At 41.0% G+C, this 17,033-nt stretch overlaps 1 long non-coding RNA gene across 1 annotated transcript; it reads left to right on the forward strand.

The window, feature by feature from the left end:
• Positions 1-3,031: 3,031 nt before the first annotated feature.
• Positions 3,032-16,392, forward strand: LOC148148821 (uncharacterized). The gene is made up of 3 exons (XR_015758588.1): positions 3,032-3,218; positions 5,153-5,272; positions 14,597-16,392. It is a non-coding gene; the product is annotated as an uncharacterized LOC148148821 (long non-coding RNA).
• Positions 16,393-17,033: the final 641 nt, after the last annotated feature.

The following is a 17,033-nucleotide window of genomic DNA, read 5'->3' on the forward strand; positions in this document are numbered from 1 at the left end:
ACTAACTCCCACCCAGTTGACAGTTATTCAGTTGAATTAGATTAGATTAGATTCCAGTGTGGAAACAGGCCCTTCGGCCCAAACAGTCTGCACTGACCCTCTGAAGAGCAACCTACCCAGATCCATTCCGCCTGACTAATGCACCTAACTCTATGGGCAATTTAGCATGACCAATTCACTTAACCTGCCCATCTTTGGACAGTGGAAGGAAACCGGAGCACCCAGAGGAAACCCACTCAGACATGGGGAGAATGTGCAAACTCCACACAGACTGTCGCCCGAGGCTGGAATTGAATCCGGGTCCCTGGCACTGTGAGGCAGCTGTGCTAACCACTGAGCCACTGTGCTGCCCTAAAGATACATTTGTGCTTGCTGTACATGCAGTTGGCATGTGTTGTAGCTGTTAAGCTGGGTCTTGGTGTGCCATAGATAAATATGTCTGCCCCATGCCCAGACACATGCCTACTGACAAGCAAGACAAGAACCCTTAGACTGCGTCTGTGGAAAAAGACTCACAAATATAACAGTACTGATAGACTTTGGCTCCGGCTAAAGTGCCAACAAACTAACAGGCATGGATGATGTGAGAATGGAGGTAGGCACTAATTGAGTGGTACTGAAATGCAGACTGACCCAATTCATAAACTGCATTCCGATCCTGCTTGCAAAGTCTCCCTGCTGCAGCCTTTCAATGCTAGTTGACAGTGCACCATGCAGTGCAAGGGTGTGCTTCCTGAGCAGACTGCAAGTGGATCAGACAGGCGCCATGATGATCTTGAGGTGTTGGCAAATGTTGCCACCAATGTCCATGGAAGATGTGTACGTGTGGCTGGGTGCCCATGGATCCTGCCCTGAGTTGCTCTTTGGTCCTAAGCAATGTCGAGGTCCTTCACAGCAAGCAGTGAGCTGAAGTCACTGGGTACCCGCTTGGATATCCACGTCAAGATTTCTTGATATCTGACCTGTTTGGTGTATTTGGTAAGATTGGAAGCTGAGTTTTAATTAGTTGAATTGTTGTGTTAATAAGGTTTTGACTACACCATAATCTCGCTTAATTGGCAGGTCACTGGTGCCGAGTGAGAAACTCACCTCAGTGCTCGGCAAAAACATAAAAGATGGCAAAAGGTGCTCCTGAAGGTGTGATAGTTCTCCTTGAACTTCCCATCCGAATATGCCATAAATCTGACCATAGCCCTTATTGCTCAGAATTTATAAGATTTGCTTAACAAATTTACAGACACAGGCCATTTAGTCTTGTTTACACTCCTTTTCACTTTCTTCTGCTGTTCCTCATGTAACTCTATCAGCATAATCTTCTATGCTCTTCTCCCTCAGATCTTATGCTCCAATACTCATGGTTATGGAGGGATTTTCTTATGAGGAGAAGTTGAGTAGGTTGGGTCTTTATTTAGAGATTAGAAAAAAAACGAGAGGAAACCTTATTAAAATATATACAATTCTTAGCATACTTGATAGAGCAGATGAAGTGAGTGTTTCACCTTGTGTGGGGCAGTGAGGGGGGGGGGGGGGGGGGGGGAGGGTTCTAGGATTATAGAGCATTACATCAGAGTAAAGGGCTGCCATTTAAGATAGAGATATTGAGAATTTCTTCTCACCAATGGTAGTCAATCTATGAATTCTTTACACAGAGGACTGTCAAGGCTGGATCATTAAGTACATTCAAAGTTGAATTAGATTCTTAAGCAGTGAGAGAATCAAAGGTTATGGGGAAAAGGCGGGTCGGTGAACTTGGCGATAATCAGTTCAGCCATGATCTCACTTTATGTCAGAACAGACTCAATGGGCCAAATGGCCTATTCCTGCTTCTATGTCTTACTGTCTGATGGTTTAAATGTGTCTCCATGCTTTGTCTCAAACACACCCTGTGTTATAATCCCACATTCTAACCACCCTCTGGGTAAAGGCATTTTTCCTGAATTCTCTATTTGATTTTTAGTGACAATCATATATCCATGGCTTTTAGCTTTGCTCCTTCACGTTTGTGAAAAAACTATTGTTTTGTCTACACTATCAAAGCATTTCATAATTTTTAAGGCTTTTAGTATTTTGTTCCTAGGCATTCTCTTAACAGAAAAGAAAACAGAAAACCCTGTTGATCACAGTGTTGTCATGGTATCAGAGTGACTTCTGGTAAGCTTTGATATTGGAAGAGTCTGTTGTCTTTCAATCATATAATGCTACCTCACACACTACAATAGAAGCTTCTTTTACTGTAACGTATTGTATTCAATACATTATGAATTTCCTATCTTTCTCAATGTACTTAGAAAACTGGCTGCAACTTAGGAACCCAAGTTATATGGAGATTCCCCTTAGGAGATGGGGATGTAGGTGATAACTTAGTGGTGCAGTTGCTAGGCTACGAGTGCAGAGATCCAGGTAGTGGTTTGAGGCTCTGAGTTTGAATCCTGTCATGACAGACATTAGGATTTGAATGCGCTTAAAAAAAATCTGGAATTAAGAATCTAATAACGACTATGAAACTGTGTTATTATCAAGAAAAGCACATTTGGCTCATTAAAAGGTCCTTAGGGAAGGATACAGCAATCCTTACCTGCTCTGGCCTACATATGACTCCAAACCCACAACATCACGGTTGACTTTTAACTGCACTCTGGGCAATTAGGGAAAACAATAAATGCTGGCCAAGCCAGTAATGTTTACATCCAGTCAATGATTAAAAGATGTTTCTCAAGTGTGCTGTGGAGATAATCACAAACAGTTAACTGCCACAACACTGGTTAACTTTACCAACAGAATTGTTTCAAATGGATAGTCATAAAAAAAATTGTAATTAAACTTATTATAGCTGCTGTTTTAAACGCTTGCTGCACTCAACCAGCACTATCTGTGCTTCCATTGACTTCCTGGGGAAATGGTGCGTATGCCTACAGCCAATTAAAGACAGTTTTCTCTCTCAAAGTAATATGATTTGTGTTTAAAAGTGTACTATGTCTATTCAAAGAATGACTGTTCATGTGAAACAGCATGCACAAAGCTTTTCATACCCTGTACTAGAGGTCTTGGTAGAACAGATGGAAAGAGGTCTGGATCCTCAATGGGCATAGGAGGCCCTCCATACTTTTGTTCCAGAGGCCAGAGGAAGAAATAGCTGCCGAGATCAGTGTCAAGAATCTTAATATAAAACATGGATGCAATGGAGGAAAAGGTTTAAAGATCTGACATGAATTATCAAGGTTAGTGAATTTATCTTGATAGGGTAAATCCTAACACTGGCCTAATCCACTGTTCAATTCATTCTACACCATCACCCACCTGCCAATTGTCTCTTTCAATCAGTATTCAACACTAAAATTCTTTATATGTTTGCGCTTCGGCGGGTCAGTGTGAACTTGTTGGGCCGAAGGGCCTGTTTCCACACTGTAAGTAATCTAATCTCGTCTCTCACGCACTTAACATGGTCAAAACCTTCATAACTGACACTTGGCACATATTGGCAGCCAATCAACGATGATAGCTATTATCATTTAAACATATTTCATAGGAACCTGGGACTTTGTAGCTGGAGTAGGAAATTTGGCTCCTCAAGTCTCCTCCACCATTCAATTAGATCCTGGCTGATCTGGTTATTACCTCACTCCTACTTTCCTTCTGCATCCCACAAACTTTAATTCCTTTGTCTGTCAATGATCTAACTCTGTCATGAATAAATTTAAGAACCTAACCTCCACTTTCTTCTAGAGAAAATAATTCTATAATCTAATTACCCACTGAGAGAAAAAAAAGCTGCCTTTAATATAGAAGTCTTATTCTTAAACTATGTCCCTTATATTTATGCTTCCCACAAGAGGAAACATCTAACAGGTGTCTGTCCTATTCAGTCCTCTCAAGATCTTGTTTAAATCAGATCACTTCCCATTCTTTTAAACTCCAATCTGCTCAGACTTTCTCCTCATATGGTATACCCTTCATCTGAGGAAAGTGTCCAGTGAACATTTTCTGAACTGTTTCTGAAAGAAGTGATATTGATTTTCAAATAAGGACACCAAAAGTACTTCAGATGGGATCTTACAAACGATGTGGTTCAGATCCAGGGGTCACAGTCTAAGAATGTGAGAAAACCATTTAGGACTGAGATGAGGACAAATTTCTTCACACAGCAAGTGATAAGCCTGTGGAATTCTCTCCCACATAAAGCAGTCAAGGTCAAAACATTGTATGATTTCAATAAGGAGTTGGATATAACACTTGGGGCTAAGCGGATCAAAGGATATGGGGCAAAAGCAAGAATGGGTTATTGAATTGGATAATCAGCCATGATGGTAATGAATGGCAGAACAGGCTCAAAGAGCAAATGGCTCACATATTATATGTACTATGCAATACTTCCGTAATTTTATATTCTATATCCCTTGAAATAAAACAAAAAGATTTCCCATTTGCCTTCCAATCACTTGCTGTACCTGCATACTACCTTTACATAATCATGTACCAGGCCACTTGATCCTTTTGTTACACTCAATCTTACAATTATTGCATTTAAATAGTGTGCTTTTTTCATATATTTTCCTGCCAAAATGGACAAGTTCACAATGCTGTAATAGTGTGGCTGAGCTAATCTTCAGACAACTACTACTGGCACCATTTTGTGTGAGCTAGCTGCAAAACATAAGAATTTGTTTTTCAATGCCAATTTTTGATTTTAGGGATTTTTTTAGGTTTTCAGGGATTACTTTAATTCTCACTAATTCCTTTCAAACATGATGCAGTCACTGCTTTTTGTATTTGTGTTGATAATTTACATTTGAACTCAAACAGAAGAGGAATTAGAAAAAAAACCATTAATATCATTAATAATTATCAATGAAATTTAAAACATACACTCAGGGCATTTCCTAGCTACCACAGTATTCAACTTTGTGCAAAATGACAGGCATTGATGAAATCGATCAATCACTATCATGTTTACAGAGCTCAATATCAGATTTATATTTAATAATTGACACAGTGCTCCTTACAATAGCTTCTACTGGAGTTCCCCTACAAAGTAGTTCTTGGATATATGCAGCCTTAAGCTAAAGATTCTACACTTAATTGCAAGTAATTCATTAACTCAATGATTTAAATTTCTCCCAGCTCCTAGTCAGCTAAGTGTTCCTGTTTTAAGTAGAAAAGCAGAAGGCTGGAAGAACACAGCAAGCCAGGTAGTATCAGGAGGTGGAGAAGTCAACGTTTCGGGTAGAAACCTTCTTCAGGACTGGTTTGACAGGTTCAGTTCCTGTTTTGACAGGTATGAAACTGTTCCCTGCTCTTTGCACCCCCTCTCTTTATCCCCCTTTGCAGCAATTGTCTCTCTTCCCTGCCATTTTACTTCTCGCAAACCCTCCCTATCCCCTCTTCCCCTCATTTCATTTGCAGATGATATTTCCCATTACCCCTCATATAGCTGCCCTGATTCCTCACTGTTCCTTTGTGCCCATCCAATCTCCTCTCATTGCCCTTATGGCTCTTTGTTTCCCACAGTCACTTTGTATCTTTATTCTTCCTGCCCAAACCACCACCTTTATAGTTGATGAGATGACAGACATCTTGGCAACATGATATCCCTTCTTGCCTCAATTAACAGGCGGATTGGTCTTCGACTCTGGCCTTTTGTTCCTGCTCTCTATAACCCATTCCTGGCATCCCACTCTCAGCTCTGCCCCTCTTGGTCTCTGGCCCCTACTCTCTTACTCTGGCCTCCTATCCTTCCTCCTTCTCCACCTCTCTTTGTGACTCCATCACAGCTGGGACTTACTTGGCTTTCTGTTCCTCCAATGACAGGTTGGTTCTCTATTGAATTTGTCACTGATAGGTTCATATCTAAAGCTATTGGCAACAAGCCTGGTAAAGCACCAGCCTGTGTTTGGAGAAGTATCTCCTTCCATTCTATTTGTGTGGCAGCTTTTATCGAAATAATCAATCCTATGAATGTTTTTTACTCTATGATTTAGGTATTTCAGAGTTAGATAATCTCATGTAATTTTGAGTTCTGGCTTGTTTGACTATAGGTCACCAAATTGGCTGCCACCAATCGCCTTTTAGGTTTTGCTATGCAGGGCAGTTTTTGTTTCAGTGTGGTACATTAACTTGAAAAAGGTCTTGATCTGTGAATTTACTGATTGTCCTCCTACTACGTCCATATTATGAATGCATACAATAAACAGTAAGAGAGCAACCAACAAACCCTGTTTTATATGACTAAATACAAGATTTCAGTCATAAAAACTACCTTTGACCCCAATTCTCTAATTCCTGCCATTAAGCCAAATTTTAATCTAAATTCCCTTGCTTCTCATTGCTTCTTATCTTCATATACTTTTGCTTGTATGCTGTCCCTGACTTCTCTTATCGGACATGGTTGCCTCAGCCTCTCCTTAGTATGTTTCTTCTTCCATGGGATGTATTCTGCTGTGTTTCCTGAAAGACCCCTAGAAACCCCGATAGACCCCCAGAAACCCCTGCCATTGTTGCTCCACCATCTTCCCTGCTAGGCTCCCCTTCCAACTCTGGACAGCTCCTCTCTCATATCTTCATAGTGACCTTTACTCAATTGTAATAACATTGCATCTGATTCCAGCTTCTGCCTCTCAAACAGCAGGGTAAATTCTATTATATTATGGTCACTATTCACTGGATTACAGTGTACATGAATAATTTCCTTATTTAATAAAGGTCAGGGAAGTTTTATTAGATCAAAAATTGAAATGGGTGGGTTTTGTTCTGAGGAACATTTGGACAAATTGACTTATATCTGCTGGACTTTAGAAGAATTCGGTGGGTCTTAGAGTCATAGAGATGTACAGCATAGAAACAGACCCTTCAGTCCAACTCGTCCAGGCCGACCAGATATCCCAACCCAATCTAATCCCATCTGCCAGCACCCGGCCCATATCCCTCCAAACCCTTTCTATTCATATACCCATCTAAATGTCTCTTAAATGTTGCAATTGTACCAGCCTCCACTACTTCCCCCGGCAGCTCATTCCATACACGTACCACCCTCTGCGTGAAAAAATTGCCCTGTTGGCTTCTTTTATATCTTTCCCCTCTCACCCTAACATATGCCCTCTAGTTCTGGACTCCCCAACTCCAGGGAAAAGACTTTGCCTATTTACACAATCCATGTCCTCATAATTTTGTAAACCTCTATAAGGTCACCCCTCAGCCTCCGACACTCCAGGGAAAACAGCCCCAGCCTGTTCAGTCTCTCCCTATAGCTCAAATTCTCCAACCCTGGAAACATCCATGTTAATCTTTTCTGAACCCTTTCAAGTTTCACAACATCTTTCCGATAGGAAAGAGACCAGAATTACATGCAATATTCCAACAGTGGCCTAACCAATGTCCTGTGCAGTCGCAACATGACCTCTCAACTCCTGTACTCAATACTCTGACCAATAAAAGAAAGCATTTCAAACGCCTTCTTCACTATCCTATCTATCTGCGACTCCACTTTCAAGGAGCTACGAACCTGCACTCTAAGGTCTCTTTGCTCAGCTACACTCCGTAGGATCTTATCATTAAGCGTATAAGTCCTACTAAGATTTGCTTTCCCAAAATGCCGCACTTCGCATTTATCTGAATTAAACTCCATCTGCCACTTCTCGGCCTATTGGCCCATCTGATCAAAATCCTGTTGTAATCTGAGGTAAGCTTCTTCACTATCCACTACACCTCCAATTTTGGTGTCATCTGCAAACTTACTAACTGTACCTCTTATGCTCGCTTCCAAATCATTTATGTAAATGACAAAAGGTGGAGGACCTAGCACCAATCCTTGTGGCACTCCACTGGTCACAGGCCTCCAGTCTGATAAACAACCCTCCACCATCACCCTCTGCTTCTACCTTTGAGCCAGTTCTGTATCCAAATGGCTAGTTCTCCCTGTATTCTGTGAGAATTGACCTTGCTAATCAATCTCCCATGGGGAACCTTGGGCAGCCTTGTAACATTGTTTGGTATTATACTAAGGGTTATGCATTGGAATCATTCGCCATGATTTCTGCCATATCCCTTATTATCACATGGCAACATGGCGATAATGATGTGGAACAAATGTTCGAGACACCTTAGAACTGTGTAGAATGTAAGCATTGTGGCAGCTCCCTGGATAGTGGGTACATATCAATAGAAATTGTTGCCTGTGCTCATAGACAAGCTGAAGATGGAGTGAGTGAAATCCCTTCCTGTTCAGGAAACTAGCTGGATGATACCATGAAACTCTGAGTTCTACATATGTCAGTCAATTGTCCTGTGTGTACCTGAGAGAAGCAAGTGACACACAATGATGCACCCCCTCCACCTGCACATCCCATCCACCTCACCCCCTTGACTGGATTGAGGACTAGCCCCAATCTGTTCCCAGCATGGCCATTCTTGAGGAGGTTCTGAAGGTGGGCCATAGACTCAAATATTACTGTTGTTTTTTTCTCCACAGACGCTGCCGTACCTGCTGAGTTTCTCCAGCATTCTCTGTGTTGGTTTTAAACCATCAGAAATTCCTTTGCTTTCTCTGCCATAATCTCTTTGAACTATAATCTCCTTCTCCCCCTCACCTTTTCCCAACCATCCCTCCTGTATACTCCTTCTTACTATTCTCTGCAACATGAAATCTATCACTCTGCAACCGCTCCTCAGTTCAAAGAAGAGTCATATTGGACATGAACCATCATCTCTGTGCCTTACTTCACAAATGCCACTGGATCTGTTCAGTTTCTCCAATGATTTCCATGGATATTATTGCTTTAATATATGCCTAATGACTAATTTAATTTGGTATTGTTTGTCTCTTGATATTTTCTACATTTACTTTGTTTAGGGGAGTGAATATCAAAACCATTAATTAATTGAAGCAGGGTTTGAGCTTATAGTTTTAGTCGAACACAAAACCAAAGTTACAGCAACAAGCATCTCTTAATCTTATTTCTCCACAATACAGTGTGTGGAGAAAATCCACTCTTCTTTTAGTTGGTGGCATTACATTTTTCAATTCCAGGTCAAATCAAGTTTGCAATAGCGTCCACATTTCCTCAAAACCTGATATTATCTGATGCCTCAGAATAACCATCCTATTTTCTGGTGGTAATGTTCACAGCTTATAACCCTCTCTGAATGAGAATGTCAACTTACTGCCAATTATGGAGTGTACTAACTGACATACCATCCAGCAGGTCCATTGGCCTGCCTGGAACCATGCAGTGAGAGGGGTTAGTGGATGCACACACCTGGTGCTCAAGGATTGTGCAGTGAGGTACTGTTTGATGCTAATCAACATGAAAGACATTTAAAGTAAGTGGCAAGTTGAAGCAACCAGATGCCCGCTCTGGCCTCCATGCTCAAAAATTGGCATCTAGTGTGTTCATCGCATTTTGTAAGATAGAAAGCTTAATTGTGCTGTTAATAAGGTGTCTAATGAGTCATGGAGATGTACAGCACGGAAACAGAACCTTCGGTCCAACTCGTCCATACCGACCAGATATCCCAACCGAATCTAGTCCCACCTGTCATATCCCCCCAAACCCCTCTTATTCATATACCCATCCAGATGCCTTTTAAATCTTGCAATTATACAAGCCTCCACCACTTCCTCTGGCAGCTCATTCCATACACGTATCACCCTCTGCATGAAACAATTGCCCCTTAGATCTCTTTTATATCTTTACTCTCTCACCCTAAACCTATGACCTTAGTCCCCCACCCCAGGGAGAAGACTTTGTCTACTTACCCTTTCCATGCCCCTCATGATTTTTTGAACCTCTCAGCCTCCGACGCTCCAGGGAAAACAGCCCTAGCCTATTCAACCTCTCCACATAGCTCAAATCCTCCAACCCTGGCAACATCCTGCATTCTAAGGTCTCTTTGTTCAGCAACATTCCTAAGGACCTTACCAATAAGTGTATAAGTCCTGCTAAGATTTGCTTTACCAAAATGCAGCACCTCACATTTATGTAAATTAAACTCCATCTGCCACTTCTCGGCTCATTGGCCCATCTGATCAAGATCCTGTTGTAATCTGAGGTCCACTACACCTCCAATTTTGGTGTCATCTACAAACTTACTAACTATATCTTTTATGCTCGCATCCAAATCATTTATATAAATGACAAAAAGTAGAGGACACAGCACCGATCTGTGTGACACTCCACTGGTCACAGGCCTCCAATCTGAAAAACAACCCTCCACCACCACCTTCTGTCTTCTACCTTTGAGCCAGTTCTGTATCCAAATGGCTAGTTCTCCCTGTATTCCGTGAGATCTAAACTTGCTAACCAAACTCCCCATGGGGAACCTTGTCGACGTCCATGTAGATCATCTCTACCGCTCTGCCCTCATCAATCCTTTTTGTTACTTCTTTAAAAAACTCAATCAAGTTTGTGAGACATGACTTCCCACGCAAAAAGCCATGCTGATTATCCCTAATCAGTCCTTGTCTTTTCAAATACATGTACATCCTGTCCCTCAGGATTCCCTCCAACAACTTGCCCACCACCGAGGTCAGGCTCACTGGTCTATAGTTCCCTGACTCGTCCTTACTACCCTTCTTAAAGAGTGGCAACATCCAGTTAGCCAACATCCAGTCTTCCGGCACCTCATCTGTGACTATCGATGATACAAATATCTCAGTAAGACGCCCAGTAATCACTTCTCTAGCTTCCCACAGAGTAAGTGGATGTACCTACTAGGAAAGGTGCAAAACCTGACCTACTCTTGGGAAATAAGGTAGGGCAGGTGACTGAACAGGTCCTGGGGATTTATCCATTTTAATGCGCTTCAAGACATCCAGCACTTCCTCCTCTGTAATATGGACATTTTTTCAAGATGTCACTATCAATTTCCCTACTTTTTATATCTTCCATGTCCTTTTCCACAATAAATACTGATGCAAAATACTAGTTTAGTATCTCCCCAATCTCCTGTGGCTCCACACAAAGACTGCCTTGCTGATCTTTGAGGGACCCTATTCTCTCCCTAGTACCTTTTTGTCCTTAATGTATTTATAAAAGCTTTTTGGATTCTCCTTAACTCTATTTGCCAAAGCTATCTTATGTCCCCTTTTTGCCCTCCTGATTTCTCACTTAAGTATACTTCTACTGCCTTTATATTCTTCTAAGGATTCACTCAATCTTTCCTACTTTTACTTAACCAAAACCTTAATTTCTTTAGTTATCCGGCATTCCGTATAACTACCAGCCTTTCCTTTCACCCTAATCGGAATAAACCATCTCTCTGGACTCTTGTTTTCTCATTTCTGAAGGCTTCCCATTTTCCAGCAATCCCTTTATCTGTGAACATCTGCGCCCAATCAGCTTTTGAAAGTTCTTGCCTAATACAGTCAAAACTGGCCTTCCTCCAATTTCGAACTTCAACTTTTAGATCTGGTCTATCCTTCTCTATCACTATTTTAAATCTAATAGAATTATGGTCGCTGGCCCCAAAGTGCTCCCCCACTGACAACTCAGTCACCTGCCCTGCCTTATTTCCCAAGAGTATGTCAGGTTTTGCACCTTCTCTAGAAGGTACATCCACATACTGAATCAGAAAATTGTCTTGTACACACTTAACAAATTCCTCTCCATTTAAACCCTTAACAGTATGGCAGTTCCAGTCTATGTTTGGAAAGTTAAAATCCGCTACCCAGGTTCAATTCCAGCCTCGGGCGACTGTCTATGTGGAGTTTGCACATTCTCCCTGTGTCTGCGTGGGTTTCCTCTGGTTGCTCCAGTTTCCTCCCACAGTCCAAAGATGTGCAGGTTGGGTGAATTGGCCATACTAAATTGCCCATAGTATTAGATGCATTAGTCAGAGGGAAATGGGTCAGGGTGGGTTACTTGGAGGGTTGGTGGTGGACTTGTTGGGCCGAAGGGCCTGTTTCCACACTGCAGGGAAGCTAATAACCATCCAATTATTCTAACACATAACTGAAATCTCCTTACATATTTGTTTCTCAATTTCCCTTTGACTATTAAGGGGTCTATAATACAATCCCAATAAGGTGATCATCTCTTTCTTATTTCTCAGTTCCATCCAAATAACTTCCCTGGATGTATTTCCAGGAATACCCTCCCTCAGTACAGCTGTAATGCTATCCCTTATCAAAAACGCCACTCCCCCTACTCACTTGCCTCCCTTTCTATCCTTCCTGTAGCATTTGTATCCTGGAAAATTAAGCTGCCAGTCCTGTCCATCCCTGAGGAACATTTCTGTAATTGCTATGATTTCCCAGTCCCATGTTCCTAACCATACCCTGAGTTCATCTGCCTTCCCTGTTAGGCCTCTTGCATTGAAATAATTGCAGTCTAATTTATCAGTCCTACCTTGTTCTTTGCTTCATCCCTGCCTACCCTGACTGTTTGACTCACTTCTGATCTCAACTGCACTCGTATCAGATTGATTTCTTTCCTCACTATCTCAGTGGGTCCTACCACTGCTCCCCCCTCCCCCCTCCCCCCCCCCCCACCTTACTAGTTTAAATTCTCCTGAGCAGCTCTAGCAAATCTCCCCACCAGTATATTAGTCCCCTTCCAATTTAGTTGCAATCCGTCCTTCTTGTACAGGTCACTTCTACCCCAAAAGAGGTTCGAATGATCCAAAAATGTGAGTCCTTCTCCCATACACCAGCTCCTTAGCCATGCATTCATCTGCTCTATCCTCCTATTCCTGCCCTCACTAGCTCGAAGCACTGGAGGTGACCCAGATATTACGACCCTCGAGGACCTCCTTTTTAAATTCTGACCATTACTTCTCCTTAACTAGAAGCTCACTGTTGCCTCGTGAGAAACTCATCTCACTGCACAGCAAATTCATGAAAGATGCAACAATTTGCTCTGAGTATTAAAGTAGTCTCACATAATTTTCCAACATTTCTCGCCACAGTTTTTCTGTGGTCTTCCAAATAAAATAAATCACTCAATACTTCTCTGCAATAGATTGCATTTGTCTTAACACCATTCAATCTTGTTTTGCCATTCCATCATTTGTCAATATCTTTTTGAAGTTCTCCCTACTCCTCCTCATGGTTCACATTGCTTTGCATCTCCCAGGTCCTGGGCATTCATAGATATCCTAAGGGTTCTGCCATTTAAGATCTAATTCGAACCTGAATTAGATTTTCCAGAATGCATCACTTTGCTTTTGTCCAGTTTAACCTCCATCTGCCATTTCTCTGCTCAAATCCTCAATCTGTCTATACCACACACATCCTTTGACAATCCTCTTTACTATCCCATATTTGCTCAATAGACTATGAATAATGTCTCAAATCTAAAAAAATGTCCTCACCCTGAGATGAAATCTATACTTGCTAAGTCTAATTTTATACCTTTTGTTTTGAACAAAAGTGTAAAGTTTGCAACTCACTAGTCTCTGGTGCCACCCTGATTCTTAGGGAGACTGAAAGGTCTAATTTCTATTATTTCTTCCTTTCATATCCTTGAAGGCATCTAACCCGTTCTTAGGTCTTACTAATTTTAAATCCAGACAGCCTTTCTATAAAGTCCCACTCAAATTAAACTCTTCAAGTGTTTGAAGTACCTCTTTTTTCACCATGAATTATTGCTTGTAAAGGCAGAATATATACTTCATACATCTGTCATGTTTCCTGTCTTTACACATAAATACTTTTTTTGGTCCCTCCCCTTCTTACAACCCTTTAACTGTTTATGTGAACTTTTGATTCCCTTTTATCTGAGATAATAGTCTTCTCTTATACTCCCTCTTGTCTCATTTGCTTTGTTCAATTCTCCTCTGAACCTTTTCTGGTTGGCTTTGTATCATCCAGCTGTTTGCACACTTATTCTGTTTCATCCTGATCCGTATATCCTTTGTCATCCATGGAGCTCCAGATTTATTTGTTCTATTTTCCTCTTTGTGGGAGTATCCTCTAAAGATACTTGAACTATCCTTCCTTTAAAATCGAGCCGAAATCAAATTTGTCAAGATGGCGGCAAAGTAGCAGTACAGAATGCGGGCGCCTTAGCCCTGGAGCTGGGAGCTCATAAGACCATAATACATAGGAGCAGAAATTAGGCCATTCAGCCCATTGTGTCTGCTCTGCCATTCAATCATGGCTGATAGGTTTCTCAATGCTATTCTCCTGCTTTCTCCCCGTAAGCCTTGATCCCCTTGATATTCAAAAATCTATCTATCTCCATCTTAATATACTCAATGACCTCGCTATCACAGCCTTCTCTGGCAATGAATTCCATAGATTCACCACTCTCTGGCTGAAGAAGTTCCTCCTTGCCTCCTTTCTAAATGGTTTGTGCCCTCCTACCAATGGAAACATCTTCCCAACGTTTACTCTGTCCAGGCCATTCAGTATTCTGTATGTTTCAATTAGATCCCCCCCATCCTTCTAAACTCCATCGAGTATAGATTCAGAGTCCTTAAACATTCTTCATATGTTAAGCTTTCCATTCCAGGGACCATTCTCATGAACCTCCTCTGAACAAACTTCAGGGCCAGTACATTCTTCTACATCATTCTACTCTGTTCACTTTTACTTTGTTTATCTTTCTCTGCTTTTTAAAAATGTTTTCATTAATCATCTTATCTCCTTTAATGGCTTCGGCAGGCTTCCAGGGTGGAGTAGAAGTCTCAGCCCAACAACAACTGTGTGCCAGCATCATTCCAGAGGGCAGCCTTGGCTTGGCATGGCAGTCTCCAGTTTGGTGGTCTAGTCCCAGTGTAGAGGTCTCAGCCTGGAGGAGCAGGACCTGGAGGTCTTATCCCGAAGTGGAAATCTTCTTTGGTGGTGGCTTCTGGGTGTTCCATTGTTTATTGTTTTAGTAGGTTTTCCATGAACTGAAATTATATTCAGATGAACTTTGCCTTAATTTTTATGTTTTTTTCTTATCTATGACTGACATCATTAATACAGGTGCCTTGATATGATGATTTATCAAACGTTTCACTGCATTTTTATGTAAAAACACAGATGACAATAATTTGCTATTCTATTTTCATTGCTATTCCTTTTATATGCAGTCCACTGTTCAGTTCCAACTTTGTCTGCTAATGCTTGATTTCTCTTTACCTGGGTCAGATTCATTCTTATCCCAATGAAGTTGGTTATCACTCAGTTAATTATTCTTAATCTAAATTCTCTTTCCATAACTAAATTAAACTTTATGACGCAATAATCACTAATCCTCTAAAAGTGAATTCATTTTTTAGACATTCGGCTAACTCAAAGATGGCAGATGAGCTTGCTGATTAAAAATGCAACTGATGACAATGTTTTAGAAACATAGGCTCAGAGGTAGGAAATTCAGATGCTCAATCATATTCCATTATTCAGTTAGAATTAGTTGATTTATATCTTAACACTGTTTGCCCGCCTCAATTTCAAATCCCTTAACATACTTCCTGAACAAAAAATCTATCAACTGGAAGTGTAAATTGGAAGTGTAATGATTGAATGTTATTTCTAAATTTGCACTTTTCTGCAAAATGAACATTGGGAATGCAAAATAAATGATTTGAAAATGTTTGAAGTCAGTTGTTGTCGAAAATCAATTCTCAGAATGAGACTTTGCTCAGAAAATCTATTGCAAATCTATAGTCCAGCAGGAAATCAAGATTTTCAAGGGTGACTAGGGAACATACTGTGTGAAAAATCTGAGGAAGAGGAATGACAAGGCATGTATTTTTGTTTCAAATTAATATTGCATTTAAATTCCTAATACCGTACAATTAATGGTAAGTAACAATTTAATAATCCAGCACCTTTAAAGAATATTTGCTCTCAATATATTTCACAGGAGCCATATGAAATAAAATGTCACATTGATCTACATTATATTAATATTTTGATCAAAGAAGTAGGTTTAACATTGTCTTAATGGGGAAAGTGAATTAATAAGCCAAACAGGTTTAGGGGGGGTATTTCAGGTCTTAAGGTCTTGGCAACTGAGGACCTGGGCACCAATGGTAAAGCAGACATAATCAGAGATCCCCAGATGGCTAGAATTAGATGATTACAGATTAGATTAGATTCCCTACAATGAGGAAACAGGCCCTTCGGCCCAACAAGTTCACACCGACCCTCCAAAGAGTACCCACCCAGATTCATTTCCTACATTTACGCCGACCAATGTACCTAACACATTGGGCAATTTAGCAAGGCCAATTCACCTGACTTGCACATCTTTGGACTGCGTGAGGAAATCGGAGCACCCAGAGGAAACCCACACAGACATGGGGAGAACATGCAAACTCCACACAGACAGTCGTCTGAAGTGGGAATCAAACCCAGGACCATGGTACTGTAAGGTAGCAGCGCTAACCACTGAGCCACCATGCTGCCCTCAGAATTCAGGGATATCTCAAAATGTTGTGGGGCTGCAGGCCATTACAGAGGTAAGGAGAGGTAAGACTATGGAGAGATTTAAAAGTAAAGATGAGAATTTGAAAATCAGGGTGTTACTTGCTGGAGACCTATGTCAGACAGTGAGTCCAGGGGCATAGGTGAATAGAATTTTGGACTGATGCAACAGGGTTTTGGGAAGCTTCAAGCTTATGGAGGTTAGAACAGACAGGAGTGTACTGGAACAGTCAAATCTGAAAATAGTGACAGTTTGAATGAGGGCTTCAGTAGAAGTCAAAGTGAGACAAGGCTGATGTTGACCAATGCTGTGAAGGTGGAAATAGGAGATCCTAACAAGTGTATATGAGGTTAGAAGCTCATCTCAGGTGACAGGCAATACCAAGGTTGTGATTGAAACTTAGAATGTTGCCAGGGAGATGAAATGAAGCTTGGGGAAAAGATGTCAAAATGATGCCTTCAGTCTTCCCAATATTTAATTGGAGGAAATTCTTAATATCCATTATCTTTAAATAGACAGTATGACAATTTAGCCTTAGTGAAGAAGATGAGAGAGGTGATGATGAGGTAAAAATGGATGTTGTCAGGATAACATGAGAAACATTAACACTGTGCTTTGGGGTAATATTGCCAATGGACAGTATTTAGATGAGAAATAGAAGAGGACAAGAATAGATTCTTGGAG

Source organism: Chiloscyllium plagiosum, unplaced genomic scaffold (genome assembly GCF_037043375.1).
Source record: "Chiloscyllium plagiosum isolate Xiang-an unplaced genomic scaffold, Cpla_swu_hap1 HiC_scaffold_11, whole genome shotgun sequence".
NCBI classification, from domain to species: Eukaryota; Metazoa; Chordata; class Chondrichthyes; order Orectolobiformes; family Hemiscylliidae; genus Chiloscyllium; species Chiloscyllium plagiosum.